Source organism: Mytilus galloprovincialis, chromosome 10, assembly GCF_965363235.1.
Source record: "Mytilus galloprovincialis chromosome 10, xbMytGall1.hap1.1, whole genome shotgun sequence".
NCBI lineage: Eukaryota > Metazoa > Mollusca > Bivalvia > Mytilida > Mytilidae > Mytilus > Mytilus galloprovincialis.
In genome coordinates this window covers 53,962,249-53,979,269 of record NC_134847.1, presented here as the reverse complement: position 1 = coordinate 53,979,269, position 17,021 = coordinate 53,962,249, and the positions used below count along the sequence as shown (strand labels likewise).

Sequence of the window (17,021 nt, the reverse complement as noted above, 5' to 3'; positions counted from 1 at the left end):
ACATATAAATTATATAGATGTGTATGATTGGTCTGAAAAACAAAGTTACTCGTATGTATACATTTCGACTATGTTTTTTAAACTAAATTGATTGCTTTTTTTAGTAATAATGACTTCCAGTATGGGAGTATAAATTAGATATGATAAAATGTGTTCATACTTTACCAACACGTAGTATAGATTGCGATATGTTCAAAAATATGATAAAAACGATAGGTTAACGAGCTTTTTCTCAAGCTCTAGATTATAAAAAAATCTTTTTTTATAGATCTGACAGGAAAACAACTAATGTGAATATGAAATAAACTAAATGAAAGAAATATGGAATAAAATAGTTTTTAGAAAATGCTTTCAGAATATCAAAAGAAAAGATAGGGTCACCGTATTTCCCCCCCTGTTAAAACATATAGTTTGCACTTTGTGAATACAAATATTTCCTCTTTGGGGAGATATACTTTTGTTTTGTTTGCACACTGGTTTCCATATATAATCTCTATGTTTTGTCTCATAAAGACTGAAGTTTCGAATATTTCTAGTATATAAACACATGGTTGCGGCGAATATCTAATTCTGAGGAAGACATAACGTGACGGAAAGAGTATTTCTAAATTCAAGTATAAGTAAAAATCTTAGGAATTCGGAGCATATTTATGTTGAAAATATGCCTCACAGGCCTTTGTTTTGACCTTTGAATTAAATAGTGGTGCATATCAATTTTCTATTGTAGGATATTATTTTTCACGAAACTTCATAGTAAAAGTGGCACAGTTTAAGTCGTAACAGGCGTTCCTATGGGAAATTGCCTTGTCTATATCTACAGAATTTCAACGTATAATAGCCAATTTTCATGAAGATATCTTTCACGGGTGTACTATTATGAGTTATCCCCCTCTCCCCCACCCCCCCCCCCCCACACACACCAAATGATACGTTAATTTTAAAACATTGAAAATCAAGTAAAATTAACCTTCGATTGTAGAAATAATAGTAATGATATGTTTAGACATTATACTTTTTTATTTAATTTAAAATTTACATTGATAATTGCATTCCTGCATCAAATTTTGTTGACTTGATTATAATACAGAACCTATTGTGCTGTGCTATTTTATATTATAAGACGGCGAAAGACACCCATACTACCTTAAACACGATTAAAAAAATAAATATACAAACGTATTACTATAAACAGGATATTATGATCATTGATTAACAAAAAAAGCTTTTCAAGTATATTGATTTACTTCCCTTTCTTTGATAAACAAACGTTTACATTATTAGTATTGAAATTGCAGTTTAGTAGTACTTACACACTGTATAATTGTCCTGGAACTGTCTAAGTGTAAATAATATGGATATTTAATTTGAGAAATATATTCGATATTTTATTGCATGTGAAGAATATTGGCTGCTGTAAATTCACAATGATTGACCTTTGACACAAATACACCGCCTTTCTTAGATAACAGCAAATGCTTGTAAACCATTCAAATGTAAGTTACAAGTATTTAAAAATGACAAGAAACGGCCGGTTTTTTTTTTTTTAGGAAAACTAATTACATATAAAATTATTTCTAAAAATAAACGTTTTCCAAGGAGTGCATTGACAGACGTTCATTATAGCATATGAATAAATAGTGATATTGAACAATTACATTGTAACCTAGCTTACAACATACAATTAGACATTTATTGTAAATTAACAAACTTAGGTTACTTTCGACCGATATAAGACCCATTTTATGCACAGACCAGACTGTTCTTTAAATTAGGAAAAAAGTAGTAAAGCATTGACGGAATTATAGTATAGTAATTGTCTGAATTGTTATAATCAAAACAATTTTTGTGCAAAGATATATTAAGATATGCACATATCTATATGTAGTATTCTGCTTTTTGCTCGCTAATCACGCGGACTTGGTTAAGAAGAGCGAAGGATGTTGGTTCAGAGATAGAAATGAGAAATCGCGATTAAATGAAATCGTCATCAACTATACCATATTTATTGTTGTATACACTAAATGAGCGTTTCGTCTTAAAAGACTCCCCAGTGCCGCCTGATCCAAAATATTTAAAGGCCAAAAAAGTACGAACTTTACGAGGATTGAGGTCCCAAAATCCTTAAAGGTTTCGCCTCGAAAACTGCTAGGAAATCTGTTGTTAGGGTAGACAATTCATAATATTGCGCACAAAAAGCAGTGTTCATATTGATATAACATGGACAATTGCTTATCTTAATATACAAAAATGTAATATTTCCCACTAGTCGGTAAATATCAATCCATGATCATCAACAGACATCACGACAATGATATTCACCAACGCTATCAAACAATTATTAACCTTCAAATAACTACACCAATTTCACAAATTCTGATTCGATGCATAACAGCGATAAGCGGAAATGACCGAGTAACAGTAGATATAAAAAAGAGCAATAAATGAATCCATATATGTTGAAATGCAACATATGTTAATTTTTTTTTCAACAAATGCATTTTATTAGTTGGTATATTTAAACGCAATCTTTTGTTTTATAAATAAATAATAATGACCTGAATATATATACAGTTTACAACACATATACAATTACATCATTACGCTTTTAAAAACCATCATTTAGGTTTGAAACAAAACACTGCGTAATCTGATATCTATATTGTTGTAGACGAAATAAGAATTTGATATATTGCCAAAATTCTTAAAAACAAAAGATGACGGTCTAATATACCAATATAACTAGTTATAAGCGTGTCTATTGTGTAATATTGAGAGATGAATATCATTTCAATACGTCAATTTAAACTTACAATAAGAAAAACATATGTTCTTTTGAATATCCGTAGTTATTGAAAGAGAACAAACTATCAGTCTAGAAGTGTGCTTGTACATCTTAGTAGACGATTGCCATATTTAAGCCTGGAATTGTCCTTAACAACAAAGGATTACCGAGAAGACTTACATCAAGACATCTGTTTCACTTTCTTCCAGATACAAATGTGGAACGAAATGGATTTCTAATGAATCAATATAAAACTACATACAAGCTACCAGTCGCAAGCAATATGAGCAAAGTCATAAGGACAAATAACTACCCAACATATACGGGTGATTCTGATAGCGATGATTATTACAATGAAGATGAACGAGTTGTGTACAGCTATCCTCCACAGAAGCGCATAATAAGTATAGTGCCAATTAGGACATCCCCCGAGCGTGGTGATATAATTTACAAACGATATAATGCTTCTGCAAGGAAAGAACCCGTCAGAGAACGTATTATGTATCCTTCAACAAGATTAGTCAGAAGGGTAAATGTGGAAACTGGATCTTCTTCTTCTGATTTTGACAGAGATAACCCACATTTTAAAGTCCATGCCTTTCGACCAAAGCCAAGAGATGAACAGATTGATAAAAGCCTTAATTTGTATCGGCGAAAGGAATTTGAACAAAAATCATATGTGTCTCCGTCCTTAATCACCAGAGTAAAATCGAGAAGTGGATGTGAAACTAAATCTTCAAACGATGACAGTGATAGTACACACACTAAAGTGCGGGTAAAACGGTTCAAGCGAAGAAATGAAAGGTTTCGAAATTCATTTCCAAGAGATGACAGCACGCATCAAATCATTGGGGAATCTTCTGGTAGCGAAGCAAAACGAAATGAAGTGAGTGAAAAGGTGATTTCTTCAAAAGAACATATTGTTGATATGGTCAGCAATAGACACAATCATTATATTAAAAAAGGGAAAGACAGGTTTTCACGAATTGGAGTTCATGGGAGTCATCAACAAAGAAACAACGTGACCCATCAAACCAATCTTGCAATCAATAAAAATACTGGTTTAACTTTCATCCGACCCTATAATGAAGTTTGTGGAAACAACGGAGTAATCAAGACAAAGGAAACTTCATCAGATAATCATCAATCTTACTCGAACTTAATTAAAAGGAACGAGTCTTTAGAAAGTGATTCGTATACAAGCTTAAGTGACAGTTCCGAATCAGACAGAAGCGAAGGAAATACAACTGACAGCTCTAAAAGTCAGCAGCATGACAAAAATAAAATCAAGTTTTCAAGGTCAAATCAGACAAATTGTGTTCTTGTTGATTATTCGAAGCTTCTCAAATATAGGGATGGCATAGTAAAACCACTTCCTAGAAATACAAAGATGAAAAACACGTTGGAGGAAACATACAACATCAAAGAAACACTAAGAATTGATTCGGAAATGAGGAAAATAGCTGAAAGACGTAGTCAGTTAGAAGTATGGACAGAATATTAGAACAGGGTTGACAATGACGAAACATTTTTTTCAGAATAATATATAAAACTCAGTTTTATATGGTTGGTTAACTCAGAAACAAATGCAATTTAATAAATGAAAAACGAGACGAAGACCCTGATTATATTGAATATTTATTACGATGGTAATTTTCATTAGTAAACAAATTAATGTCCGAAAGTCATTTACAAAAAGCTCAGTAAGATATTATTTTTTTTTAGTTTGAAGTCAATTTCCAATTATGTTCGATGCGTAAACATAATACTGTTCAGACAATTTGGTTGTAGTCCATTTAGAAATGTTCAGTTCATTACAAGCCAGTTTTAGCGGTTGGTATTTACCTGAACAATTCAACAAAACATTGAATTGTCTATAGAGCTACTTAGAAGTATTGAATTGACTGTAATCAAATTGTCTAAACAGTATTGAATTCACAACAACCTTCTTGTTTCGGGCTAATTATTCAAATTGTGTAAAATTTCACCCTCAAATGTATATGGAGTACATATCTCTCAGTTTATACAATATTCCAGAGCTGGCATATTCTAACATGTTTGTTTTCATCTTGGAAAGTTGATTCTTACAAGAAAACTATTAAAACAAGAGTTCATAGAGTACAGTTTATGTCATTCTTTCTAACAAATTAACGGACGCTTTACAATTTGACTTACCGATATGGTTTAGATGTGTCACGGATGTATTCCAATTGTCGAATATGAAGACACGATCCAATCTTGTTATCCTCGATTATGGCATCATTCAATGCAACTTATCACGTGCACGTAAAGCAAAATTACGACCAAAATAGGTAGCAAACTAACATTTCGACATCGTTGTTCGAACAAACACAACTTTATTTGCCTATCGTTATTTGTGCAAAAGTAATTAACGTTGGCTCATAGCACAACATGGTGTAATTCTGGAGAAATATGACCTTTCTTTTACAAAACCTTTGCCAAATTATGAAAAAAACGTTAAATATGTGTGTTTGATAACAATTAATCAATGGTATGCGTACAATATAAATTTTTTAAATATAATATCTAACCATATTAACATCAGTTTATTCAAACAAAATTGATCGACACATCTATGCAAAAGTTTGTAGCTTTTGCGACAAATTAAACGTTAAACTTTTCATAAATTAAAATGAATACAAAGGAATGAAATGAAATGAAATCTCAACAATCAAAAACAAGATAAAAAAGGATGGAAAATCGTAATGAAATGACCAAAAGGTACACAGAATATACGGTTACTACCGCTTAAGGAGATTTTAGCAGACGATTATATCAACTAGTCCGATAAAAAGTATTAATGGTCAACGATAAACCAACATAGTACTAACAGCTAACAATCAACCAAAATAAACTTTAATGCCATTTACAAAGAAACTTATCAACAAGGAACTATCATTGAAAGCACATGTAAAAATTATGACCAATTACATAAAGTGATTTCTAATAACCGTCTTCTAGCAAGTTGATGCATTTAGATTGTTAGCCCGGTGCAAAAGATTGAATGTCACTGTTCAAATTCGGATCTTAATATGATTGTGAAACTATCAACGCTTAACTAACAAATTGCCGTACATTAATTTTTATTCGAACACAAGATATGTTTAGATTGCACTAAACGATAAATTTTAATTGTTAAAACTTTACTAATATTTTCTTCTTATTTATATTTTTTTTTCATTGATAAAAAAAAAAATGAAACCCAATTATAAACCAACGTATAATAATGCCGAAAATTAAATTGTAACCATCATATGTTAAATAAAATAAAAACCTCTTTTGCACACACTTAAAAATATCATGTCAAAATATGTCCGCCGTCCAGCTTAGTTTTATTTCAACGCAAACTTCGAATCAAATAGTAATCACTGTTTCTTTTTTTAATTCATCACTTGTCAACATGACTCCATCAATAACTCTTTTTGTATTCATGACATCAGGTGATATAAACATTAACCAGTTTTATCAAAATAATCACTTTGGAACAACGTATCAACAATTTGTTTTCTAGATCCAACGATAAACAAACATAATATCAACAAACAATTATCAACCGACATAAAACTAAAAGGCAATGTTTGCCCAACGTTAAGCCAACAAATCATCTGGAAACGTCTACCGTTAGTCCAACGTAGGCAATATGTTGAAAAACAAAAGCACTATTCAAAACCACTATACTATATAATATTTGGCCCAACGATTGGGCAACGTCAGTAAACACACGGTTATTTGCAATTTGGGTCAACTTTTGGCAAAGGTTAATTATTCATAATACAAGTCAGTTTGTGTTACTTTTTTCCCTGCACCACTCTAGAGTTCCTCACTGCTTTTTCCTGCACTCACTTTTAATGTTAAGTTACTAGCACAATCTTATTGGTTACAAATAGATAAACTATGATGTCTTTAAAACGTTTATGAGACAGAATCTCCACAAAAAATATAAATAAAAATGAGTTTCTTATGATGCTTAATTACCCTTTCGTTGTCAAGTACATGTAACATACATTTAAAGTAACTTTTCGTAATTTACCATTTTGTCAACTACCATATGTACCAGTTCAGTTTTGTTCTCGATATCATTGAATAGCAATACCTGAACGTAGGAAACCGTATTCTATAACGATACCATCTGTACATGTCGTAATGTTAATCTTTATTATAAAGGCTATGTGCTACAAAGGTAGTCATAATGAAGAAATTGACATAAAACATGAAACACAAAAGTCTTTCGTAGTTAAAATAAACACTATCAAAGGAAAGTGAGAACATAGAATACTATTCAAACAAATCAAGAAATTATAAACATGAGGTACACGCCTATTGTTATTTTTTAAACTGTGTTTGATGAGATTTTAACCATACTCCTTACTTACTAGTTATTTATAGTGGTATATAGTTAAATCTTCCAAAGCTAAACATATTTATAGACTTCATCTCACCTCAGCTCGAATGCTTTTCTCGCTTTTGCCGTACCGGCTCTAGCGAGAAAATTGATCTCGTTAAGATGATCAATAATACTCTTTAAATAAAGTTATAAAACACAAGTATTAATATTAATATATATATACAAACTAATTTTAAACACCAGACATAAACAACATAACATTTCATGTGTATTGATTTACTTCCCTTACTTTTTATCAGAAACGGATAAATTATTTATGTTGTAACCGGCAGTTTTATAGTACTACAGATTTTCACATTACAATTTCTAGCAGTGGTGAGTTATCGAGACTTTATATACATTTTGCATATGGTTAAGGCTTGACGTTTAAGTGTTAAATTTTGAATATTTCTTTACATGAAAGCGAAAGCAATGCTAGGGACATATAATCAATAATTAACAGTTTACATGCACAAAATTATTAAAGCGAACAGCAGAAACAAAGTAATTATCCACGTTTAAATAATAATAGTCTTATAAGTGTGAATTGTATGGGTATAATTTTGGTAGAATATAATTAATATTTTATTTTATGTTAGGAATATACGAAGCTGTGAAGTCACGATGGCTGCTCTGAGACACAGCTTTTCTATGGTTACAGATAACGCATTTCCCCCATGCAAATGTTACCAGTATTTGAGCAAGACAAGAAGCGGCCAGTATTTTTTAATGGGAAAACTATTACATATTAAGGTATGTAAATTACATAACAAGATGAATGTTTTGTTATATCACTTTAAGATAGATGATCGAAACGTTGGTCATGTATTTCAGATAAAATTTAAAATATATATAAAGTCAATCTTAGTTTTAGCCATGATTTATTAGTCGAACTACGTGTAATGATCTTGACAACTTACTTTACATATATTTTAAACTTTAAGCACATCAATATCAAGAAACAAATTATCACACAACGACATACAAATCCTCGAAAAAGTTTACAATGCACTCTAAATATTGCTTAAGTTACATAATAGATAAAGAAAACAAGCGTTTAACAACCATTGTAATAATATGTATCAATTATAGTATACGAATAAGTAATGAGAAAGCATGACTTTTCTACCTTGTAACATAACTAGCTAACCCAATATTGTACAGTTTCACACATTCTAAAAGACTAACATTATTTTAATGTAGGAATTAAACTTATCACAGATACCAGAATTTAAATTTTGTATTTAAGCCAGACGCGCGTTTCCTCTAAAAAAGACTCATCAGTGACGCTCGAATCCAAAAAGTTAAGAAAAATCCAAATAAAATACGAAGTTGAAGAGCATTGAGGACCAAAATCCCTAAAACTTTACTTTACAACATATTATAAAGTTATATTATCAGTTGTTACATGTAACTGACCCTAGGTATTACATTTATAATATGTTTCACACTAGTAGCTTTATTATTCTTCTTAAACAGTCCAGTTGGAATCGGGATGTCGAATCTGATGCCTTGTATGCATATAGTGCTATGCTCTCTACACATTAAGAACCCTTGCAACAACCCTTTGACGGATCCGTAGGTGGCCTGTTGCAAGGCCAAATTTCTATCTCTATCCAATAGAGCATTATTTTCCAGTGGCAGTCGAAATTAATTAATTAATTTTCCTTAACATCTTCATTTACATTCATATAATAGTTTGTTTTTAATTCTTTGTATTGTGTTATTAAAGATCTTTTTGTATATATTTTGTTCTACTGTTATTGTGAATTTTAAAGTTTCACAAACCTTGGTTTGAGGTCTCTTTTGGAACAAAATCTTTAAACTTAAGCTCATCGGAAAAATGATTGTTTCGGTTTTTCTGCAAAGTCCCGTGGTCTTCTGTAGGTCATTTAGACTTCGATTGTAAGTTTCAAAAATAGATTTATATTTATGAATTGTTTCACTTTGTCCGCATGGTACAATTAAAAGATATTTTCAAATAGCCAATACTGTTCTCATACTTTCTTTATATATTTATTCGAGAATAGGATTATTAATGGATATTAAATTCAAACGCGTAACCCTATTAATATTTGGTTTAAAGCGTTCTGATTGGCTAATAATGGTAAACCAATAGATTAGAAACTCGGCAAATTAAATGATAATATTTGCATATTTTAGCAATGCAATGCAGTAAGCAATTGTATCTTAGATTATAAAGTGGCGATCTATTATAATAGAAAAACAAAGGATATGGGGTATATATCCATGTCACAAAATAAGTACATACACTACGAAAAACACAAGCAAAAAGCAAAAGAACAGCGTTGTATTGCTATTCTTCATCTCAAAGTAACTGCGAGGCCTTAAACACGGAACTAAGAACTTTCATAAATATTCACAGTTCATTTATCTTGCAGGTCAATGAAAAGTCAGAGAAACATCACGTGATGGTTAAAGTTGGTGGTGGTTGGGAGACACTGGAAGACTACATGGCCCGTCATGTTCCATATAAGTTTAAGATAACAGAGTATAAACGGCCATTATATAATAACACGTGTGAAGTTAAAGACATATATCTTGGAATTAAGTCACATTATAAGTCCTGGAACCAGTCAAAACAGTTTTATTATTCACTACTATAAATTTCAGATATAATGGCGATGTTTTTATCATTGCGAAAAATGTGACAGGTTAGCATCGCAATAATTTAAACTCGCGTTTTTAAATATTTATATGAATTAAACGGGATTTTACACAATATCTCAAATATTAAAATCACATTTTAGTCCAAAATGACAAAATAGCAATAATAAATGCACTAATTACTGAATTTACAGTATTTTAAAATAAATACTTTTTGTAGAAACAATTGATTCGCTGAATGTTTTTTGTAACTGATAGGTATCTAATATTAAATAACAACAAAACAACATTCTGTAAGTAAAATACGACAGTAAACAAGAACACTTTTTTTTTAAACTGAATAAAATTAGAAATGAATCAAATGAACACTGCAATCACAGATTTCGTGGTTTCACAAATATGCTACATGCATATTTCGTAAACAACACTAGAAACAATCTGAGAAAGGGTATCTTGCTATTTAAATTATGTTTTAGAGGAGTACATTGACAATATTACTTGAGACAAAAGTTTATCAAACACCACCATACATTTAAATACTTTATGAATAATGGAACTGGGAACTTAACTATAAATAATATAAATTCTATTTTGATATAGATAATGTGCAGCTGTTCTTAACTTTTTATAACGATTATTTTGAATACATAAGTGAATTTTATTTTAATATGTTTATGTGAACACAAGTTTAAAACGATTTTACCTCTTAATTTTGCAATGTGTTATTCAGTTTACAAATTTAAAAAAAATCTGATGAAAGTGACATTATCAAGATTGATTTCGTAATTGACAACATATTTGTTTAATTTGGAGGACGTGTATTTTAACAAGTATACGATATACACATTGGAGCCAACTATGCACGTCTTCTCTTTTTATTAATGTTGGGCTGACTATATACAAAAAACTTTTGAGGATCTTAAAAAGTAGTTAAAGAAGTGAACAGTATCCTTTAACTTCACTTTCCACTATATTGATGATGTTCTCTCGTAATTTGGTGAACTTGATATAAAGAATACATCAGATACAGTTGAATCTGCTTCATATCATTACTTATATATTGATTTGAAAATAAAGATCAGTTGCAAACAAAACTTTACTTTATTTCAGCATCCCGATTGTGACCTTTCCATTTCTATGTTTCTATGCATACCTCTCAAATGATACTTTATTACAGGGCATGTATTTTCATTGATAGAGAATTGCTGCTCAAAAGGAAACTACTTAATCAAGAATTCCAAGTTTTGAAGTTTAAATCATCCTTTCGTATATTTAACGGACACCATTACGTATTACTTGACCGTTATGGAATATATGTTCCACGAATAACGATGGATATGCTTAAATTGTCGTAGCTACAATCTCGTCCCCGTTTGCCCGGATGTGTCCTACCGAATTAGATTTAACATTCTGGTTTGTACTTACAATCCATCACGACGGGAGCTTAATGTGAAGCAGCATCTGCCAATCCTTCCGAAGCATTTGAGATCAACCTCCGTTTTAGTAGGTTTGTATTGCTCAGTCTTCAGATTTCCAACTTGTGTGTTGAGAGCTGTTGAATATCTGTTGATTTACTTCTTTTTTAACCATGGCGTTGTTATATTTTTTTCAAAACTTTGAATTGAATCTCACTTTGGTGTCTTTTGTTATTCTTGCACAAATAAAAAGTGTATTTCTTAGGATTGGTTTGTAGTGAAATAAATGTATTCTGTCGGTGTCAGTATTTAAATTGTGAACATCATTTTTCTGCAAAGTTGAATCTGATGTGTGCATAACACGTAGAGGGAATTGCTGTTAACAGTTCAATAGACCGTTTGATTGGTGAAGCATCTAATGTACACAGACTAGCGTTTACGTTTTTTCGCTATTAGATATATAACGTATAAAAAAACAATTGTAGTATACCGCTGTTCGAAATTCATACATCGATTGAGAAATATTAATCCGGGTTACAAACTAAAACTGAGGGAAACATTAAATATAAGAGGAGAACTACGTCACAACAAAAACATAACATTAAAATGTAACACCCACAGAAAAGATCTATAATATAACAATGGCCATTTTCTTGACTTGGTACAGGATATTTAACTACACTTGTAACAAAATATATATTTACTGGATCATGGCGGGCGGAAGTGTATTATTTGAAAACTTTTGATTTGTTATGGGGTTGACACGAAACACATAAACATACATATAAACTAGGCCTGTATCGCTGAAATGATCTTTTTGTTTCAAAATTCTTAAATTGACACCTTCGTTTTGTGTGGGAAACCTGAGAGATTTTCCAAAACGTTCGATTTATATTATCCGGAAATTCAGCTCCGTGAAATTTTGGTTGGGTTCTCTATTTTATATTTTCTCCCAAAAAAAAGGTAAGCATTAGTATATATGCAAACATTTCTAGCCGTCAGTGAAATTTGTTCTCAGCATACCAGTGGAATAACCTGTCTCTTGACTGTCAGATTTAACAGGTGAAGGCAAGGACTCCCAGGTCGGAATGCTTTTTCATGTTTTCAGTTGGATTTAAATAATGAGAACTGGAACCTTACGCGAGGGGAAATTCTCACTATAGTAGAGGGGTCTGTAGAAGCTTAACTTAGGGAACAGTCATTGTTTATCAGCTGAGGGGTATGTTCAAATTTATTGATCCCCCCCCCCAAAAAAAAACAATTATGAACAACATAAATTCATAAAGACCCCCCTCCCTATACCACATAGCTTTAAAACTTTGACCCCCAAACAAAAATCCCTATCGATTGCCGTCAGTGAAATTTGTTTTTAGTGGACCAGTGGAATAACCTGTCTCTTGACTGAGATTTAACAGGTGAAGGCAAGGACTCCCAGGTCGGAATGCTCTTTCATATGTTTTCAGTCGGATTTAATAATGAGAACTGGATCCTTACGCGAGGAGAAATTCTCACTAAGTAGAGGAGTATCTAGAAGCTAAACTTAAGGAACGGTCATTGTTTATCAGCTGAAAAGTATGTTCAAATTTTTCACCACATAATGACCCCTCCCCTTAACACATAGCTTCAAAACTTTGACCCCCAAACAAAAATCCCTATCGATTGTAAGAAGAAATTCTCACTATAGTAGGACATTGCCCAGATCCCAGATAAGGGGTCTGTAGAAGCTAAACTTAATATAGTTATATATGTTCTTGAGAGCAACAAAAACAGTGTGCAAGAGGATTAGATCTTAGTACAGAGGTAGTACATATAGGTATAAAGTTGAAAGGAAAGGGGATTATTCTTTGATTTTTTGGGGAGGATGATATTGAAAATGAATATCATATCCACATGTCCACTGAATAAAATAAGCATAATAGATGAAAATGAATATTCAATTTGGAAAATATTACTTCTGGCCCCCCAAATTATCAAATGGTCATCTAAGCCAAATAATTATGACGTCTTGACCATGTTGAAAATATAAAAAAGAAGATGTGGTATGATTGCCAATGAGACAACTATCCACAAAAGACCACAACATGACACAGACATTAACAACTATAGGTCACCGTACGGCCTTCAACAGGCTATTTTATTTTTTTCCTGTGACACGTTCCTTTGGACAAACAGTTAACTAATTATTTTTCAATTTGTTAGCTATTTTATTTTTTTTCTGTAACACGTTGCTTTGGACTAATGGTCATCTAATTATTTGTCTATTTGTTATACCTTACATACATGGGGAGACCTGCTATTACTTCACAATTAATAGGCTGTTTTGAAACATTTCACAGTACTTGCATTTGTTGAATCAGATGAATTACAAGCATAGTTTTAGTTGTACATGAGTACTGTCACGAGACTTTGACTCCATAATGGATGACTGGGAGAGTTAAATAGATTAGCTTCTGTATCTGACATGTCTGATACATCCATTTCATTGGAATGTCTTTTTTCGAAAGTAAAATACATAAAACTCTGTATAAAATCATCAATACCTCTCTCTCTCTATCTTCATATATCTAGATTTTTTGTGCATCCATGCAAGTGTGTCCACACCAGCCTCGTGTATATACATGTATATATTTATCAAAATTGCATAGACCTTATGTCTAGATGTAGTCCATTCGTCCACACCAGCCTTGTGTATATCATGTATATATATATATTTATCCACAGAAAAACTTTTGCACTGCTATAAATATTGATGTAGGCGCGAAACAATTACATACAGCCATACACAAGCGTAAATTATACATTTATTTTAGTAAAAAAATTACTACTTTTTAGCACATTTTTACACTGATGCAAATACATGTACATGTATTAATACAAATGTATTGATTCAGTGGTGATGGTAATAGACACTGAAAACTTTTTAGTTTTGAATGTTTTTTTTCTTCACCTGGCCCGAGTACACAGTTATTTCGTAGTGCATTTCTTTTAGACAATTCAAATTAAAAAAATCGCCTGCTCTTTCTCAAAAAATATTTTTACAGTGTAGTGTACTACCAGTGAGACAAATAATATCAAAATTATAGAAACTTCTACCAGCTCTAACTCAAAATATTGACAATTCTGTGTTAAGGGGGTGTAAAATTCAGTTTGACAGCTTCAGACGTGATAAAATTTAACCTTTTTGAACTGGACCAATTTACTACTTAACATAAAGATTCAGCACCCAAATTTTTTTAATATGTAATATGTAATATGCGATAACTGTGTCATTGGACCACCTGTTTACCAAGATAAGGTGAAAGTTTGTTCTTATTTTTAGAGAAAGGCACTCAGGATGTATTTATTTGTGCATGTAGTGACATCTACTTGCTTTTTACTAACTATTTTTATCAGATATCTGTATTTTTATATATTTGTATTTGAGTTTTATATACATGTACATAGACATTTTATTTACATATTATATATTTAATTTACATGTCTATTTTCAGGACCTCCGATCCGTGCAGTTAGGCATGTTTGTATTTGGTGTTCAAGAAGTATATCACTGGATTGAGCTCTCTGTCTAAGTGTATTATTAAAGTGCTTTGCATTGCTCAGTTCATTGTTATGCCAATGCATTCTTTCTGATATAAACAACTTAAGGTAAGATCGTTGAAATTGTCATCACCAGGAATTATTGAAGCAGCATCCACTGAGCATGAATTGTTTAAGATAGATCAAATTATTTTTAGATGCATTTGAAACAATTACTTTGCATCCAGATAGCCAAATAAAAAAAGTACATTGAAATATATCAAACATTGCTACCTGGAATTTGATGCTAGGTGGTTTTGTCACCTTTTTAACCATTTGCACTATCTACTGAAGAGTCCTGAGTGCAACTGGTTATTCATTCATACATATGGACGAAACGCATAAGGCTAACTAGACCATACCCTCGACATGTCGCGGGTCCTTGACTGAATTAGTTTTAGCCTGAATTTTTAGAATTCGTATTGTCATTTGGTAAAGTCACGCTGATTATTAGGTGCACAGTTATTCCCTGTATAATGAGGAATTTCAGGTGTGATTATTACCTGTCTTTATAGCAAATCCTCAATACACTGTTTGGTTGTGCGCCCGACAGAGGCGGAATGTACAGATTATGTAACAGGGATCAGGTAATTTGTGAAAATATACTATTGGAATCGGTATCGGATTCGACCCGCAACTTTTTAATTATTGGTAATATTAATTATGTGGGAAACAAAAGGGTCTGAAATGGTGTAATTTTTAATCTACACCATTGTCCTATATCATTTATATATAAAGTTAAAAACTGCGGGCAGTACGTCGACTGAGCATGCGAAAGCGTATAAGACACGGATCGATAACGGTCTCCGAATTTGGATATTTTCTCAAAAATTGGCATTTTCTGTGGAAAAAAGATTGTTTCAAAAACAAATTTCGGGTTTACAAAACATTACATTTATACGTCATATCACAAATATATCTGACTTTGCATGGTTTCAGAGGAGTTTTTAGATAATAAGGACATACTATGTAGATGTGCATATTGACAGGATATTATGATTTAATTTTTTTTCTAGGAGTTACGCCCCTTTGAACTTATTTGCCCAAATATACTACTGCAACAGTTTGTCATCGCAACTCCTCTGAAACCACACAACAGAATTTCATGAAACTTTGTCGATAATAAGGACATACTATATAGATGTGCATATTGACAGGAAATTATGATTCAATTTTTTCTAGGAGTTACGCCCCTTTGAACTTATTTGCCCCAATATACTACTGCAACAGTTTGTCATGGCAACTCCCTGAAACCACACAACAGAATTTCATGAAACTTTGTCGATAATAAGGACATACTATGTAGATGTGCATATCGACAGGAAATTACGATACAATTTTTTTTTCTAGAGGTTAAGCCCCTTTAAACTTATTTGCCTCAATATACTACTGCAATACTTTGTCATCGCAACTCCTCTGAAACCACACAACAGAATTTCATGAAACCTTTTTAGATATTAAGGACATACTATGTAGATGTGCATATCGACAGGAAATTAGGATTCAATTTTTTTTTTCAATACGCTCCTTTGAACTTATTTGCACCAATATACTACTGCAACAGTTTGTCATCTCAACTCCTCGGAAATCACACAACAGAATTTCATGAAACTTTGAAGATAATAAGGACATACTATGTAGATGTGCATATCGACAGGGAATTATGATTCCAATTTTTTTCTAGGAGTTATTCCCCTTTGAACTTATTTGCCTCAATATACTTATGCAACAGTTTGTCATCAAAACTCCTCTGAAACATCACAACAGAATTTCATGAAACGTTTTAGATATTAAGGACATACTATGTTGATGTGCTTATCGACAGGAAATTATGATTCATTTTTTTACTTAGAGTTATTTTATTTGTCCAGTGACAATGTGGGGGCGTGGGGTATGTGAGCACGCTCACTAAGGTTCTTTAATTTGTGTTGATGTTAGTTGACGGATTACAGCACCGTTTATTTTTATACCATGGCCACAACAAAACTGCATCCTAAAAGTTTCATTTATATTTCTATCCACATAACAAAAACATTGAAACAAGAATAATTCTGCAAAACCTTATTCATATTTTTTATAGTGTACACTATTTGTAATAATCTATTTAGAGAAATTAAGAATCATAAACAAATAAATTGGATATACCATGTTATTAAAACTATTTCATTCTAGTAAATTTGTCTTTTATCAACGTTTATATAACTTCAATCAGGCC

General features: G+C 31.8%; 1 long non-coding RNA gene across 1 annotated transcript; it reads left to right on the top strand.

Annotated features, from left to right (window-relative positions):
* The first annotated feature begins 7,407 nt into the window (after positions 1-7,407).
* LOC143047851 (uncharacterized) lies at positions 7,408-10,909 on the top strand. The gene is made up of 3 exons (XR_012969676.1): positions 7,408-7,523; positions 7,787-7,940; positions 9,590-10,909. It is a non-coding gene; the product is annotated as an uncharacterized LOC143047851 (long non-coding RNA).
* The last annotated feature ends 6,112 nt before the right edge of the window (positions 10,910-17,021 follow it).